At 44.4% G+C, this 15,970-nt stretch overlaps 3 long non-coding RNA genes across 4 annotated transcripts in view; 1 reads left to right on the top strand and 2 right to left on the bottom strand.

Annotated features, from left to right (window-relative positions):
• Positions 1-15,970, bottom strand: part of LOC144770700 (uncharacterized) — a 93,230-nt gene that overhangs the window by 69,156 nt on the left and 8,104 nt on the right. The gene's annotated exons all lie outside the window — the stretch shown is intronic.
• The window catches only part of LOC144770701 (uncharacterized), a 45,299-nt gene that overhangs the window by 22,734 nt on the left and 6,595 nt on the right, over positions 1-15,970 (top strand). The gene's annotated exons all lie outside the window — the stretch shown is intronic.
• Positions 237-9,134, bottom strand: LOC144767638 (uncharacterized). 2 transcript variants are annotated; one of them, XR_013598291.1, is made up of 4 exons: positions 8,985-9,134; positions 2,299-2,505; positions 762-812; positions 237-525 (listed from the first exon to the last, which is right to left on the bottom strand). It is a non-coding gene; the product is annotated as an uncharacterized LOC144767638 (long non-coding RNA). The 2 variants fall into 2 exon arrangements; XR_013598290.1 differs by lacking the exon at positions 8,985-9,134 and having other exon boundaries at positions 2,299-2,736.

Raw genomic sequence — 15,970 nt, 5'->3', positions numbered from 1 at the left:
CTTTGTGCTGTAGCAAGACCATATGCATACAAATGTTGTGGCTTCAACAATGTTATATTTTGCATTCAGATAAGATTAACAACTTGTGCAGCTACTCTCATACTCCTGACTCACTGGGACTTGCCTTACTTTGAGGTACAGAGCATTAGCTGAAGCTGTTTAATTTGGTGACCAGTGGCAAAAGACTGAAAAAAGTAATGGTTAAATGAAAAAGCATCAAAGGGGATGTGTTAAGATGTAATTTTATTGATATAAAACACACCTTTGGCCTCATAGGAGCCAGGATACTGAACAAGAGAACATAGAGAAAGTCCAGGACACTGTTCAAGAGGGGAAAAATGCTAGAATAATACAAAAAGAACAAAAAGGCTTAATGAAAGCCAGCAACTTCAATTTTTGTTTTTAGATTCAGAGTTTTCTTTAGTCCTCTTCCAGTATTGCAAATCTTTATAGCCAGCTTCCTTCTCATAGTTCCGTTTCCCAGTGATGGCCAGCCTTTATCCGTGCACATAGACTTCATTGAGTCTGGAGGAAAAAGAAATTAACATACATCAGTAACATGTTAACACCACTATTTTAGGTTTTTAATAGGACTGGGCTGTCTTTAAAATGTTCCAATCCTTTTACTTCATATAGTGTGCCCGATGAGATATGCTTAAAAGGGTTCATAAGTTTAACATTAAGGTTACTTGGTCAAAGAGGTAATGGTGAGAGCAAGGCATTGATGAAGAGGTAGGCAGGTAGAAAGAAAGAAGACTCACCTGTCCAAGTGAAGAAACCACCGCTGTTCACCAGATGCTGTCACGCTTCCTCTGCAAACAGAAAGCAATCAATATCAGATTTCATTTACAAAACCATCATGGAGGCAGCCATTTTTAGACTGAACTCTACTTACAGTATTCTTATCTGGAAAACAGTCTAAAAATTTACCATACTGACCAGAAATCCAAATAGGAGCTTACAACCTAATGCTAGGAACAGGGCAACTGATCTAATTATCGGGAGAGCTGAAATTAAATCCCAACTCAAGGCTATGCACCAGATTTGCATGGCATTTGTAGTGCAAATTCTCAATGAGTTACAACCCCTCCCCCATGGCTCTTTTGCAGACGGCTGTTAGTTAAGTGTGAAGGAGTGCATGTACAATAATATGATCCAGGACCACATATGCAAACATATATTTTAACACTGTATATATATTCATGTATTTTCATAGTCCTAAATCAATCAGAGTAGAAATTGTGCCAGTAGTGGCTGCGTGTGGTTCTGTTTGTGGTTGTTTGGGCAACAGAACCCCCCAATACCAGTTGACAAGTGCAAACAGAGCCATGAGGCCATGCTTAGTAAGAGCAAAGCAAGGCAAGTTTGCCCCATGGCACTGTTCACCGCCATGCGGAATGGGGCACTGACCACATAACTTAATGGACTCATGATTATAAGGAACAGGGCACAACTCTGTTCTAGACCATGGACAATGGATATATCATGTCAGGTCACCAGTTGCTATTTCTTTTTTTAGGTTGTAAGTTGCTTAGTCTTACTGGCTGAGAAAAACTTGGAAAAACTAAGGGTTCGCTATATATTAGCACATGGACATACTTTAACATTTTTGCCACGGTAGCACGAGAAAGTTAATATCACTGCATGGGTTCAAACATTTTTGTAAGACTGAATCTCAATGCACAGCCACGGTTGCAGTGGCTTTCCCATGGCCAAGTGATGGTCCAGGTCAGAAATGGACGTCTAAGACATCCAGAGACAGGAGAGAGATATCCTGTGTGTTCTTTTCCAGCTTGGGGAAGTGACAAGTTTGGCATTTAACAGTTGACTGAGTCAATGTTGTCCCTTTACAGTTGCATAACTGTGGCACCAAGCCCCTTCACCACTCATTCAAACAAATATGCCTCTGGAAATACTATCAAGACAGAGTGATAGCTTTCCAGGATACCAGTGATCTATCTGTTCCATAATTATCAAAGCATTTCAAATTTGTTGAACAAGGATCCATTCTACATCCTCCTTTCAGCATCTAAAACAGGTAATACTGAAGATGGCCATAATCTATGACACAGAAGCTGGTTCACAAAAAACAAGGCCCTAAACAGCCAGCATTAGACAGAACAAGGCTCAAAGAGAGCAGGGTGCGGGCATTGTCAGTCATGCCCGCTTATATTGCAGACAGAGAGCTGGGTGGAGTCAACTGCGGATACATTGGTCGGTCCGTGACAAGAACGTGGTTCGCGTCCAGTCACAGACCTGCCTAGCATTTCCCGCACTCCCTTTGTGTTGTCGACTTACCTGCGCGGTCCTGTTGTCCCGCAGTCGGGAATTTGTGGTACCTTGATTGGACGTCTCTGACATGTTACGGCTCCTTCATGCGGGTCTTCCTCTTACAGGTCGTTGATCTCTTCTTCCGGGTTCCTGTCCGCATCCATGTTCCCTCTCCGGAGGTACCTGCTTGTGTAACTCTGTTTCTTCGCGCCGGAGTTTCTTTAGCCTCTGGTCCTGTACAGAATACAATGGGAGAAGAAAGATATATTTAACCAAAGAATCCCCAGGTATATGGTAGGATGATGATGTTATATATGGTTAGAAGGACATAGTTACTTATCTGATTTATCTGATCCACGGAGAGTGGAAAAACAGTTATTCTTTTGTTTCCCTTATTTAGCACGGGCTGGATATAAAGAGGAAATATATGTAAGTTAGTTTCCTGATTTCTTAAGGACACGCTATATTCTTATCTGACCCAGCACCTTTTTGTGTAGATTTTTCATACTACATCCTATCTAGGAAAATATGTTTTTTGCCTAATATTAACTAGGATGTAAATTTTGGGGGTCTAATTGAGTGCTACAGTGGCATTTGTTAAGGTTAGTCCCTCGCATTGTTTTTGCAATTATAAATATAACTTCTTTTACCATAAGGTGAATAACTAAGCTCACAAACAGGGCCACTGCCCATTCTGCAGATATAGGCAAACAAAGCTAGGGCTCTCAGCCATGGTGCATAACCAGGCTAAGAAAAAGCAGGGCCCTGGCCGAAGGTGCTCAAATAAAATATACCAGTGCTTAGCTGTATAGAACACATTTAATTCATGCTATATACACTAGATGTGGAGCACTGATCTGTGCCAGACACAAGAGCTTACATTTATAAGGGGTCACTGGTCTATGCTTCATACTCTGGCTTCACCCACAGAACTTGCCTATGTTACACAGTAACGTTTAGGGAGACAAAACAATAATAAATAGTGCCACGTTTTTTGGGTTGCGTTCAGTGAAGCCGCCCTGACACCAGGAGTAGGGGCTAGTGGAGTTACAGAAGGACAGCATCACAATACAAAGTTTTACTTTTTGCTTTTATACACACTTTTTCCAATATAAAAATAATTATTTGGGCTACCGCCCTGTCTTGCCTCTCCTCTTGTGCAATTTAAAAGGTAATTTTTTTTCCTTTCGCTTTATAAACATAATTAACCACATCAATGCTATGCATTTTCCCGCTGTGTGCTGGAAACAACAAAAACACATGTTACATGACGAGCTGGGCTCGTCATCAGCGTAGCAGGAGGCTACCTCATGACGAGCCCAGCTCGTCATGAGTGTGGAAGGGGTTAACTGTGCGCTGCCACAGCAAATGTCAGTTTTAACTCTGCAACAGCTGAAATGCATGTTTTAAATCGTTGCACTGATTAGGTTTACCTAATGTGTGCTTGCGAACGGCATGGTCTCTGGACAAGGCCTCTCCCAGAAGCCAGGGTGGGCGTGGCATGCTGTGTGGCATCTCAATCATACCCATCCGTTGCAGCTTGCTGACTGCTGTGGAGGAAGGAAAGGGCTCGGAAAGAAGGAGGCTGTGTCTGCGCTACTGCTGCATTACTTTATTACACACAGATTAGCAAATGTCGTCCAAACAAGAAGCATGGCATCATGAAGAGGGCATAAAGCAACAAAAAATAACCTAAGCATTAATGGGGAAAAGACCACTGCTGTAGGTGCTGTGTGCGCTCGTATGCTGGGTAGAGAGCTTTGTAATGCGAAGCAGAAGGGGAATCAAAACGGGCAGAAGCAGCGACTGGAGAAAAGCATTAATAAAAAGGTACATACAAAAGTTCTTACACAAAGGCTATAAGGAAGGCAAGCCCTAGTACACTGGTGCACCTGACTTTTCAAAGGAAAAAAAAGGCGGCAAAGAAGTTCAATGCTGGAATAAACCAATTGTAGGCAGGAATAAAGCGGTTGTATCAATTACAGAACGTCTTGCTTGCACGCTGCCAAAGCTCAACCTAAAAAAAGCATATTAACCATACAAAATAAAAACAAACACTTTAGAAAAAACATATACAAATGATTTAATTATGTAGAAATATATTGCAGGATTTCCCAAAACCATCGAAGATAACCATTGTGTTGATTTTGCTGGGGTTTGTCACAGCAGTGAAGTAGATGAAGTAAGCAAAATGGGGAGATGAATGGTAGGGGTATGTGAAGCACAGAAAGGGAGAAGAGGCAAGGCTGAAGAAGACTAGGTGTATTAAAAAGGACTACAGGCAGAAGAGTCAGAGCTGAGCAGAAGGGGAGAGCAGCGTTGAAGGGAGGCTGAAGAGGAATGAAGGAGAGGCTAAGACCGAAGAATCCTGGCAAGAAACAACTAAGTGGAAGTGAAGGAGCAAGAGGAATGAGGAAGACATACCCGATAAAGAGGAATAAGGTATAAGAGGCAACATGAAGGACATTGTAGGGTTAGGAAGGACTAACTTGTTAAGTTTGGGGAAGTTAAGTAATAACCTACCTTTTTATTTATTTATTTTTTTAAAGAGTTTTATATATCGCAAACTTGACCCAAAGATTTCAGATATCAGAGCGCTTTACATGAGCACCAGTTTCGTTACAGATGGGCACATTAATTTTTTTTAGTCGCAAGGAGATTAAGTGATTTGCCCAGAATCACAGGATGTTGAGCATCGTTGCCGAGACTCGAACCCAGTTCTCCAGCTTTGAGGTCGACCGCTCTAGCCATAAGACTATATCCTCTCACCTCTTGTTAGGAGTACTGAGTGTTATTCATGCCCCCTAATACACATACCACTGATGCACCGGAAGTGCTTGGCCTCAGCGATCTCTCATATTAAGGGTCAGTATGGTGGCTGCCCCTCCCAGGCCTCCTTTTCCTGCCTCAATGTGCTCTGTGGCACCCACCTTACAGGTGTCAGGGAAGTGTTTTCCATTTCTCCATCTATCTCTTTATATCTGAACAATTTATCTTTCACAACCATTCAGAGGGACGCAGGGGGTCAGACCCTGGGTGTGCCTGTTCTGTCCTAACTCTCTGTGCTATTCAATTGTTATTTCCCTAGGTGGCTGGTATTTGTATGGTGATTAGGACGCCATTGCTCCCCTTCTATACTGACACCACACGTGGTCTGTGGGCTGCAGTCGGAGGCCGCATCCCATTGGTGTTAAACTGATGGACCCAGGCGCATGCCACAACAGCAACTGGAGGTAACAAGACACCTTCTTCAGTTATGTGTACGACCAACCACCCTAATGTGCCCACCATTGATGTCCTCCTTTCAACCTCCAGCCCCCACTGTGGAACAAGGGGACGTTGGGGCTCAGAGTGGGATGTTGGCTGGGCATCTGAACCCTGTAGCATCCTTTGGTACAACACTGTAAAGTTTTTCCCAGGGTGCGGGTGGTGAAATTTAGATTTACACTACTGAATAAGTTAAATGTTCGGTCAATACGGCAGTTCGAAAGAATTGCATTATAGAGAGCAACAACACCTGCATTAGTTTGCACCTGTGCCCCGCTTAGGAGCTGTACTGCAGAGTTGCTCCCTTCTGATATTGGGGTGGGGTAGAGTGGAATGGAGTAGGTTGATTTAGAGTAGAGTGGATTGGGGTAGCATAGAGTAGGGTAGATTGATTTAGAGTGGAATACAGTGGATTAGATAGTAGTACGGTAGCGTGAATTAGAATGGAGTGGGGTAGACAGTAGTGGTGTAGAGTGGGCTAGATGGAGGAAAAGGTGGAACGGGGTACATTGGGGTGGAGTGGGGTAGATTGGAGTTGAGTGAAGTGAGATATACTGGGTAGATTGGGGAAGAGTGGGTGGATTGGAGTGGGATAGATTTGGGTGAGGTGGGGCAGACTGAAGTGAAGTGGGTAGATTGGGTGGATTACAGTAGAGTAGATTGCAATGGAGTAGAGTAGGTTGGAGTGGAGTAGGGTAAATTGAAGTGGAGCGGGATACTTGGAGTGGAGTAGATTGAGGTAACAGATTGATTTAGAGTAGGAAAGGGTATATTTGGGTAGCATGGAATGGAGTAGATTGGTTAAAAGTGGGGTAGATTGTACTGGGGTATATTGAGGTAGAGTGAGGTAGACTGGAGTGGGGTGCATCCTGTAGTGGTGTTGAGTGGGCTTACTTGGGTGTAGAGTGCGGTACATTTAGTGGGCTAGATTTGAGTAGAGTGGTGTACAGTGGAGTGAGGTAGATCTGGGTGGATTGGGGTAGATCGGAATGGATAGAGTGGAGGGCGGTATATTGGGGGTGGAACGGGGTACATTAGGGAAGAGTAGGGTACTTGGAGTGAGGTTAATTGGGTGGATTAGAGATGGGTAGATTGGAATGGAGGGGGTAGAGTGGAGTAGGATAGAGGAGATGGAGTGGAATAGGGTAGAATAAAGAGGAGTGGACTAGATTAGGCTAGATTGAAAGGGTAGATTGGAGTGGGATAGATTTATGTGGAGTGGGGCAGATTGAGGTAGAGTGGAGTTGGGTATCTTTGGGATGGGTGGGGTGGACTAGAGTGAAGTGAGGTAGACTGGGTGGATTGGAGTAGGATAGAGTGGATTGTGGGGGATTGGGGTAGAGTGTAGTATGGTAGAGTGGAGGTAGATCAGTGGAAGAGTGGGGTACATTGAAGTGGAGTAGATTGGGTGGATTAGAGCATGGTAGATTGGAGTGGAGTAGAGGTGGAGGTGGATTAACTGGGGTAGATAGGAGTGCAGTAAATTAGGGTACAGTCGAATGAGGTATATTTGGGTAGACTGGAATTGGGTAGATTGGGGTGGAGTGGAATAGGGTGGGGCAGTGTAAGGCAGATAGAGTGGATTTGAGAGGGGTACATTGGAATGAAGTGGGGTAGGTTGGAGTAGGGTGAGGTAGATTGTGGTAGAGTGGGGTAGTTTAGGTTGGGGTGGGATACATTGGAGTAGAGTAGATTGAGTGAATTAGAGTATGGTAGATTGAAGTAGGGTAGATTTTTGTGAAGTGGAGTTGGATGTAGTGGGGTAGCAGGGTGGAGTATAGTGGGGAAGGGTTGTAAAGTGTCTTACAGTAGAGTTTCATGGAGTGGCATGGCATAGAGAGGAGCAGAGTGAAGTGGTATAGAGAGGAGTAGTATGAAGTGGAGTATGCATGGTGTGATAAGCACACTGCCATTAAAGACAACACATTTCCAATTGAAATTGTCCATTACATTTGCATTCGAGAGGGTGGAGGGTCAGAAACAGGCCTTGGTGAAATTTAAATCATGTGCAATTTTTCAAATTTCACATTACACTTGTGTCAAAAAATAAATGACAGGTTTGCATTTCACATAATGTTCTTGAAATTTCACGTAATTACTTAAAAGAAAATTATACTTATTCCATACTCTCTTAGTCAAATGAGCTGAAAAAGGGGCAAGAGGGAGGTGAGTTAGAAAAAAGGATGGGGAGAGAACTGAGAAATAACTAATGCTTCTCTCTAGTAGTTTCCTGCCACCTTAATAGTTTTCAGTTTCAAAACATTCCCCTCACAAGTTATCAATGATGAGAGAGAACAGTTCAGCAACAAAAATGTATACTGAAGCCATTAAATAATTATTACAATACAGAATATGTGATACAGAATAAGATACCTCACATCCTCAAGTTGTTAAATCTTATAACATTTTCTCTAACACTACTGGTTTACAATTTGCTTCTTGGGGAACTGCTAAAGCCCATGGTTAAGCTATGCCAACAAGCGCTCTCATACTGTTCTAATAGACCTATGAGAGCGCTTTAAAGGTGTTACCACTGTCCATGAAAAAGCATACCAGAGTGAGTGACGTGATAATTACATTCAAGTGCCAACATAACTGATACCGAAAGGACCAGTTACATGAGTACCTAAAAGGCCATCAATTCGAATGTAACAAGAAGCAAACATCAAATATGCTTGTAGGATTAAGACAGTCTAAATACGCTGATATCAAACCGTGCAATGCTAAACATTCCACTCAGTAATGTTGCAGGAATAGATTTTCGTGATATGTACTGCCTACTTCTTGTCACAGAACAAAATCCAGAAGTTAATTTCCACTCTTCCTTGTCCAGACCGGAGTGCATGTTGTGCCAGCTAGATAATGCAGCAGAGGGGCTTCAGTGCCCAAGAGACTAAAAGAGAGTAAAAACAATGTATCTAAATCATATCAAAAGGTGTACTTAAATGCCTTCCTACAGATCTACGGCTGAAGAACATCGTGTTGACTACATAAAATCACCCTTTAGGCGGTCATCAAGACTAGTGTTTTGCCACAAATAACCCACTTTCTCTCCTATGCACGGTTCCATAGTCCCACAAATGCAGACTGTGGGAGAATCATCTTCTTGCAGGCCAGTTATTTCTTTCCTCGGAAAGTAAAAATGTTTTCCCTTTTTCATTGCCCACAACTACAGGTCAATCCGGAGGCTAAGATGTCGAGTTATTTTAGGCAAATACAGCACGATATTTCTCTCAAGAGTGCTGCGCATTGGGTTAGTTCCTTTAAAAATAGATATTATTCAGATTTTTTTTTAATGTTTCACTGTCCTTTACTTCTAGGCCCTGCAAGTGCTTAAGAAATAAAAAAAAAACGGAAGCTTTTGCTGTAGGCTTTTCTCATTAGAGGGCTAATTTAAACAAAGCAAAACCTTCCCGAACCACAAAAACCACATGTCCATCAATTACCTGAGAAGCAGTAATTCGATCTCTTGCTCCTGTCCCGATAAGGGTTTCTCCCACACGAACATGCAAATGGTCGAGAAGCGCTGAAGAAATCTTCAATACTCTCGAAGTAGAGGTTGAGTAGGCGCCATGTCCACTTTTGTAAATATCTTGCTGACCCACGGGTGTTGACCTAACGATTGCCCGACGCTCCGGCATGCCGTCACTTCCGGCGCCAACGGAAGTGCATTTCAAAGCACTTCAACATTGCATTCTGGGACTTGTAGTTAACCCGGTGTTGCATGCAGATGTCCAATTGATAGGAAACTCCGGTAAGGTATGAATATAGGTCAAGTGACTAGAGCGCACTGAGTGAATTTGTGAAAGTCGACAGTAACTCGCTGGCACTTATGCACCCTGTGCAAAAAGAGACCTCTGTGAGGACCGCAGACGCTCAAGTGCAGCCTTGTAGTCTGGGCAGAGTTCAGCAACCGGCTTCCTTCTTACGAAAGATAAAAGTGTAGATCTGTTTGGCAGGCCAACTCTCACCGAAATGAACCGCCCAGCGCAGGCAGCGAAGGAAAACACCACACATTGCAATAATGAGCTTTTAAGTGACTTTACAGGATGCAATAATCTTCACGTGCATTCTAATAATTTCACAGTAAAAAGCAATTCCAAGTTGATCGCACAGGTAACAAAATGCTGCAAGAAACATTCCAAGAGATTCCACTTAAATGTTGGCTCTGTGCAGCACAACAGTGGGTTTGATAGCCCACTGATACATTTTGATTCCCGAAGATACAATCAATTTGTTCTTTCAGTAATGAAGAGTTACCGCTGTATTACTTTTAGTATGTGCTTTTTTGTGTGTGAAAAACGTTATTATAATGTCATATGTTTATATAACCTGTCTGTTGTAAATATTTCTCGTTTTTATGCATATGTATATTTGTGTAAAATAATCTATTTTTATACTTTGCGACCATTTTGACGTGCAATTTGGTATTAATGTATTTAAATAAATGCAGATGTCCAAGCGCACAAACAAAAAACATACAACTGTGTTTTCTCAAAATACACCTTCGGGTAAAGTCCGCGCTATATAAAAACGCACAAATAAATAAATAAATACAACTCTCACCCCTCTCCTGCCAGAGCACAGTTCACTCCCCCCACACACAGTTTCTTCGTTATTTATGTTTTGGTAAATCCACGGAATACGGAATTACTATGCGAACTGGATTCTCTCAATTAAATGACACACATAATTTGCTATTTCGTGCAAATGATCGCTCCAATTTACCACCTGGTGCAAGTGGTAAATGGGAGCGACTGGTGGTGCGGGGCTGCAGGCCCCCCTGGGGGCGCGGGGGGAGGAGGGGGTCACCAGGAGGGGAGGGGAGTGGAGCAGGCATCAGTGAGCACTGAAGGTTAGTCTCACAGGGAAGGTCCGTCGTACTGTAGAGGGCATTGAATGTTAAGTGCAACTTTTTATTTGATATAGACAAATTGTTTTACTCTGCATGTTGAAGCGTAATACCAATAACAGTACCTACCCTGTTCTTCAATGCAAAAGAAATAATTACATGTTGGGGAACACTTCGAATAGTATGTACCGAAAGAGTATATTTTCAAAAGCACTGGAGTGCACTTTGTATTCATAGCTCTCTGTGTTATAAATGAGATAGGTTTACCCTTTGCCACGAAGTAACATCATCAGATACTCGATTCAGAATCATCGTCAAGTCATCAAGAGCAATCACATCCTGTAAAGTAATCATACAGCCATTTTCAAGTCGTCCTGAAATCATCAAGCTGAGTTTCTAAACTCTGCTGATGACTTCAAGAGCTTGATGATGTCTGATGTTGAGGAAATGACTTCTAGAGTAGTTGGATGATCATTCGATGATTCTGGGATGGCTTCTAAAGTCATTCAGTTTGACCTGGGTAGGCCTGCTTCTCACCCTTCCTGGGGCATGTGGCTCGATAGCAAGGCTCAGAAATGTGGTATGATAATTAGCAGCAGGCCCTGAAGTAAGTGAAAGAGAGCAAGAAGGGTGTGTTGATGAAAGGAAACACATCGAGGCACACAGGAGGAGAGGATTAAAAGAAGGTTTATAGTGATGTCCCGTACCAAGAGAGGTGTAGGAGGGACCCAATTACATATGCCTGTAGTTAAGGCAGGTTTGTGCAGGCATAAGTTAACCCCCGTAGTCTGCCTACCTATTGTTTCTGCAGCGTGCAGCCCAACTGTAACGGGTGACTGTGGCTCGGAGGAATGCATGTGGAGGCTCCAATGCCCGAGTGGAATGGAGCTTTTGTACATGAACCCCCTCCCCCCACCGCTCTGACAGGAATATGCATCCAGACATCACGTGCGTACTGGGCATTGTAACGTAACTGGTTCTAATCTATTGTAAAGCGCTCTGACACCTTCGGGTAATGTCAGGCTTTTAAATCTGCACTAAATAAATAACAATTTTGTAACGTAACTGGTTCTAATCTATTTTTACATCACTCTGACACCTTCGGGTAATGTCAGGCTTTATAAAAATGCACTAAATAAATAACAATTGCGGGGAACAAGGCTTTGATGTTTTACTCCAAAGGCACGCAGCTGATTTGAGCTGTACAAGCTGCTAATGACCAACCTACAGCAAAGTCTTGCTTTTCACTCGTGACCTGCCCTTGACACTGCAAACAGATAAACCCACTCACCACGAAGAAGCTCTCGCTGCATCTAATGGCGGAAAGGGGCTCCAATTTCGAGAATACATCCCCTCACCGTCCCACAAGTACATGGCAAGGAGAGACACAGCAGATCTCTCTCTGGCGCCGTTCTTCGTTCTTCTCAGCAGTGGCAGTCAGCCACAGTAATTCTGCCAACGAACCACCTCCTGTAAGCCTGGGTGGTGGTGTTTGGTGTACATTACAACGGACGCAAAATCTGCACGGCGCCACTTTCAGGTACAGGCGCCATCTAAGCACAACTTTCACGGTGCACAGCCAGCAGCAGTAACTTGAAATGTGCCCTGGCCCGCGCTCCCACAGGCAGTAGGAGGGAACTGACAGACACCGTAATTTGATTGGTCACAGTCAGGGCAGGGTGGGGTTAACACTACAGTGAGGCTTGCTCAGCTATGATTGATGTGTAGCCCTGGCTCTGTGGAGCTGAAGCCGTCAGCGCCCAGGAATAGCTTTAATGGCGGGGGAGGTCCTTCAGCAAAGACTTCAATAGCTTTGCCGAGCTGGTGACGTCACAACCCTCGGGGCTGTAGCTCCTCAGCCGGCAAATCTGTGTTGCTGGCGCATGCCCAGAGTTAATGATTTGTGCCTGCCATAAACCTGACTAGCGAACGCTGCCTGAAGTCATCAGACAGCCCGAGTCAGTTTACTGGCACGCCGCACTTTGGCACAAAGTTGTTTTCACTCGTCACAATTGTGCAATAAAATTAAAGCACAAATTAGGGGGCAGAAAAAGGACGAGGGCGTAGCCCCTCCGCCCATATAAAGGAACCGCCACTCGCCTCCGCTATCTTCTGCGCGTCCTTACCAGGCTCTTTTAGCGCTTCTAAAAGTACCGTGTGGGTGTCACTACAGGCTCGATTAAACCAATTTTTCAGTTTCTTAGGCCTATTTTTACTTTTCCTAGTCAAATCAGCAGCTACCTGATCTGTAATGCGATTACAGCATCCAAAATATCCATTGGGTCTGAGTTTTCACCTAGACATATAGACAGATCATCAGCTTTGCTCCTGTAAATATTTTCCTGGAATTCAATAGGAGTGATCACCTCCCACCTTAGTCTGTGTCCTTGACATTTAGAGGCTATATTAGAATTTAAGATGTTAGAGGCGACCGGTTCACTTTTAAAAGCCCTCAAGTCGATAGTCAACATGAGCGGATTATGGTCACTGAAACCTCTCTGCTCAACTCTTAAAAGACCTGTTTTATCCCTCAGAAGGCATGACACAAAAATGTAGTCAATAATAGACCCACTGCCTTGGCCATTGAAAGTTGGGACAGGGCACTGAGTTTCCCCTTGTACTGGGACAAACAGATGATGTATTGATAAAAGACTCTCCAGAAACAATCCACTCCCTGTGTGCTGAAAATGAGTATTCCCCGGTTGGTTGTTTTCAAAGTCCAAATTCTGCAAACATTTCACTGGACAAACATGAATATTAAAATCACCAAGCACTAACAAATAATAAAAACTACTGTTGTGTTCATCATAATCATCCGAAAAAACTGATAGTGCTTTTAAATGCTCTAATTCGTCCCCCCTGGTAAAAGAATTATAAAAATTGACCACTAAGGTTGTAGGCAGGTTGTCCCCTTCCAATCTTACTGCCAAAATATTTAGGGAGCTTGTCACTACTAACGCAGCTTTGTATTGCAATTTCAGGCTAAATAACAGCAGAAGGCCACCCCTGGGTCTCCCCATCGTGGAAGGTGCTGCAAGTTTAATAAATGACTGATATCCCTCCAGATGGTAACTATCTCTGGCTTCCCATGTTTCCTGCAGCGCAATAATATGATGTGCTGCAAGATAAGCCTCCCAGTTCGTATCCCCCCTTTTTAATCTTAACCCAGCAATGTTCCATGACAGGATAGCCAACTTGTTGTCAGCCACCATGGGTCTTGATACCTTGAGATTGTGGGTCCCTAGTAACAATGCGTCATTTCCTGCTAAGACCTTGGCCCCGTTTTCCCCTGTGGGGCTCGTGGTTAAATCTTCGTGACCTGTGAGCACCCTGTTTACAGTAACACTTGGAGCAGGCTCATTTCTCAAATTGCCCCCTTCACTAGTCAAAGAAATTAGAGCTCTGTCACTATTAACTATATCTGTCGGGTTAAATCTTAGATTGAGGCTGACATTAGACTCCAGTGTAATAATTCCATTGGGGTAACAGTCCAAATTAATTTGGTGGTCTTGCTTAGGAAGCACGGAATTCCATTCCCCCCCCCCCTTTGGAGACTTGCTGCAAATTTTAGACTTAGTCAGTCAGTAAACCATTTCCAGCGGACGAAACCTATTGTGTAATGGTAGATAGTTCTCTAAGTATGGTGGCCCCTGTCTGTATCCACCCATCCTACCCTGTCCCTGTCCATGCCCCACGTATGACCATACTCCTGCGGTATCCGGGTGAATGGGTGGTGGAAAAAAGAACGATAGCGGTCTAACTTCTATTGTTGTCCCTTGGTTAGGGTTGAAGTTGTTCTGCTCCCACGAGCAAATATACTCCACCGTGCGGGGATCTTTAAAATTAACCAAAGCACAGTCACCCGCGATTGTTTTCGGTGTGTGCCCCACCCAGGGAACCCTGCGGACCATCAAGATGTTACTTCGCATATGGGGGGGTAACGGTCTGTTAACATTGAGCCAGTGTACTACTTTGTTTTTTAGACAAATAAATGGCTTGTGGCTAGAGTTTATCAATTCAGGCACTCTCGTTAGGACTATAACATACGGGTTCGATTGTGGAGGCAATAATGCCGGTTTCGGCCACCTGGGATTTCTTCAAAGGTGTCCCTCCCCACAGCTTTGGGTTGTGATGAAAGTGGCGTAGCTTCTTTGCCCATAAGACTAGGGGTGTGTTGAGAGGTTGTGGGACCTTTTACTGCCTTTGGGAGGGTTGCGCTGGGTTGCGCCACTACTTGCGTGTGATTCTGTGTAGGCTGCCCAACGGGGGCCACGATTGTTTGTGGTGTACCTGTTGGGAAGTTTTTGGACTCCCCCCCCCCCTTACAACTCTTTACCTCTAACTCCAACTTAATTAGCTGTTTTTCTATGCCAATATGTCTCTCTTCCAAGGGAGCAAGTAAGGATTTTAATAAGGACGCCACATTATTTAGAGATAAGTCCTCAACAAATCCTTCGGGGCCTGATCTACCCTGTGTATTATTTGTGTAATTGGCTTTACTAGTCCCTCGTGTCTTGTCCTGGGTTATATCTACAAGCCCGCCTCCCTCCACACTGGAATGTTGATTATTAGAAACAACCACTAGTTTTGCAGCGACTGGCATTGCAGTTTGATCCAAACCCTTAGTGGATTTAGGTTTTTTGCTGCTTGCAGCAACATGCGCTGGCGCTTTCCTTTTTGGTAATGCCCCTTCCTTTTTTCCTCGAAGTTGCCTGGTGTTTTCTAGGTTTTGGGGACTAACCACTGCTGCCTCTGCTACCACTTTCACAACTTCTAAATCTATTGGCGGCCCCACTGTTGTGTGTGAATTGGGAGTGGGCAGGGAACAAAAAGAACCCTGCGAACTGGGAGGGCTGTGCATAAGAACCTCGATGTCCGTGGTATTTACCCTTTTAGTGGGTTCCGGCATAAGTGCATTTGCCAGGTGACCCATAGAAGATCTTTTAGCAAACGTCAGATCCTGTGACACCCTCCTTTCCATCAGGATAATCCCCTGGTCTATGACAGAGTTCGTTCTAGTTATAAAACTGTCTAGGGTGCCTAATAACAGAGGCCCATCGACAGTCTTATTTCTTTTCTCCCGGGCAGGCATTGCTATGGACAGAAATACAACCTAAGCACATTTACTGCAATTTCAGAAGTCCAAATATTGGCAGTACACTAAATGTCAGGAGTTAGAGGGGGGGCCCAGTCCAGTCTCGCACGGTCTCAAACGGGCTACAACGGGCCCGCCCTTGGCCCAGGCTTAGCCCGGCATCGCCCGCGCGCGTCCCGTAACGCGGGGGCTGGCCTCGATTTTAAAGCGCCTCCAGGCGCGCGGATCAGCTGTGACGGCGGCTCCTGCCGCAAAGCACCCTGGATGGTAGAGTCTCCCCCACTCAGCGGCCGCGCCGAGGTGGTGAAGGCTTCGGCGGCGGGGGGAGAAAAGGCCGAGTGAGACGAGCGCTGGGGAAACCACAAAGCAGGTGGGAAACAGCGACAATGACAAGCAGCAAAGTTAATTGAAACCCGCTCCCCCGGGGCTGGCCTCGATTTTAAAGCGCCTCCAGGTGCGCAGATCAGCTGTGACGGCGGCTCCTG

This window comes from Lissotriton helveticus, chromosome 7 (genome assembly GCF_964261635.1).
Source record: "Lissotriton helveticus chromosome 7, aLisHel1.1, whole genome shotgun sequence".
Classification (NCBI taxonomy): Eukaryota; Metazoa; Chordata; class Amphibia; order Caudata; family Salamandridae; genus Lissotriton; species Lissotriton helveticus.
This window is presented reverse-complemented; position numbering and strand designations above follow the sequence as displayed.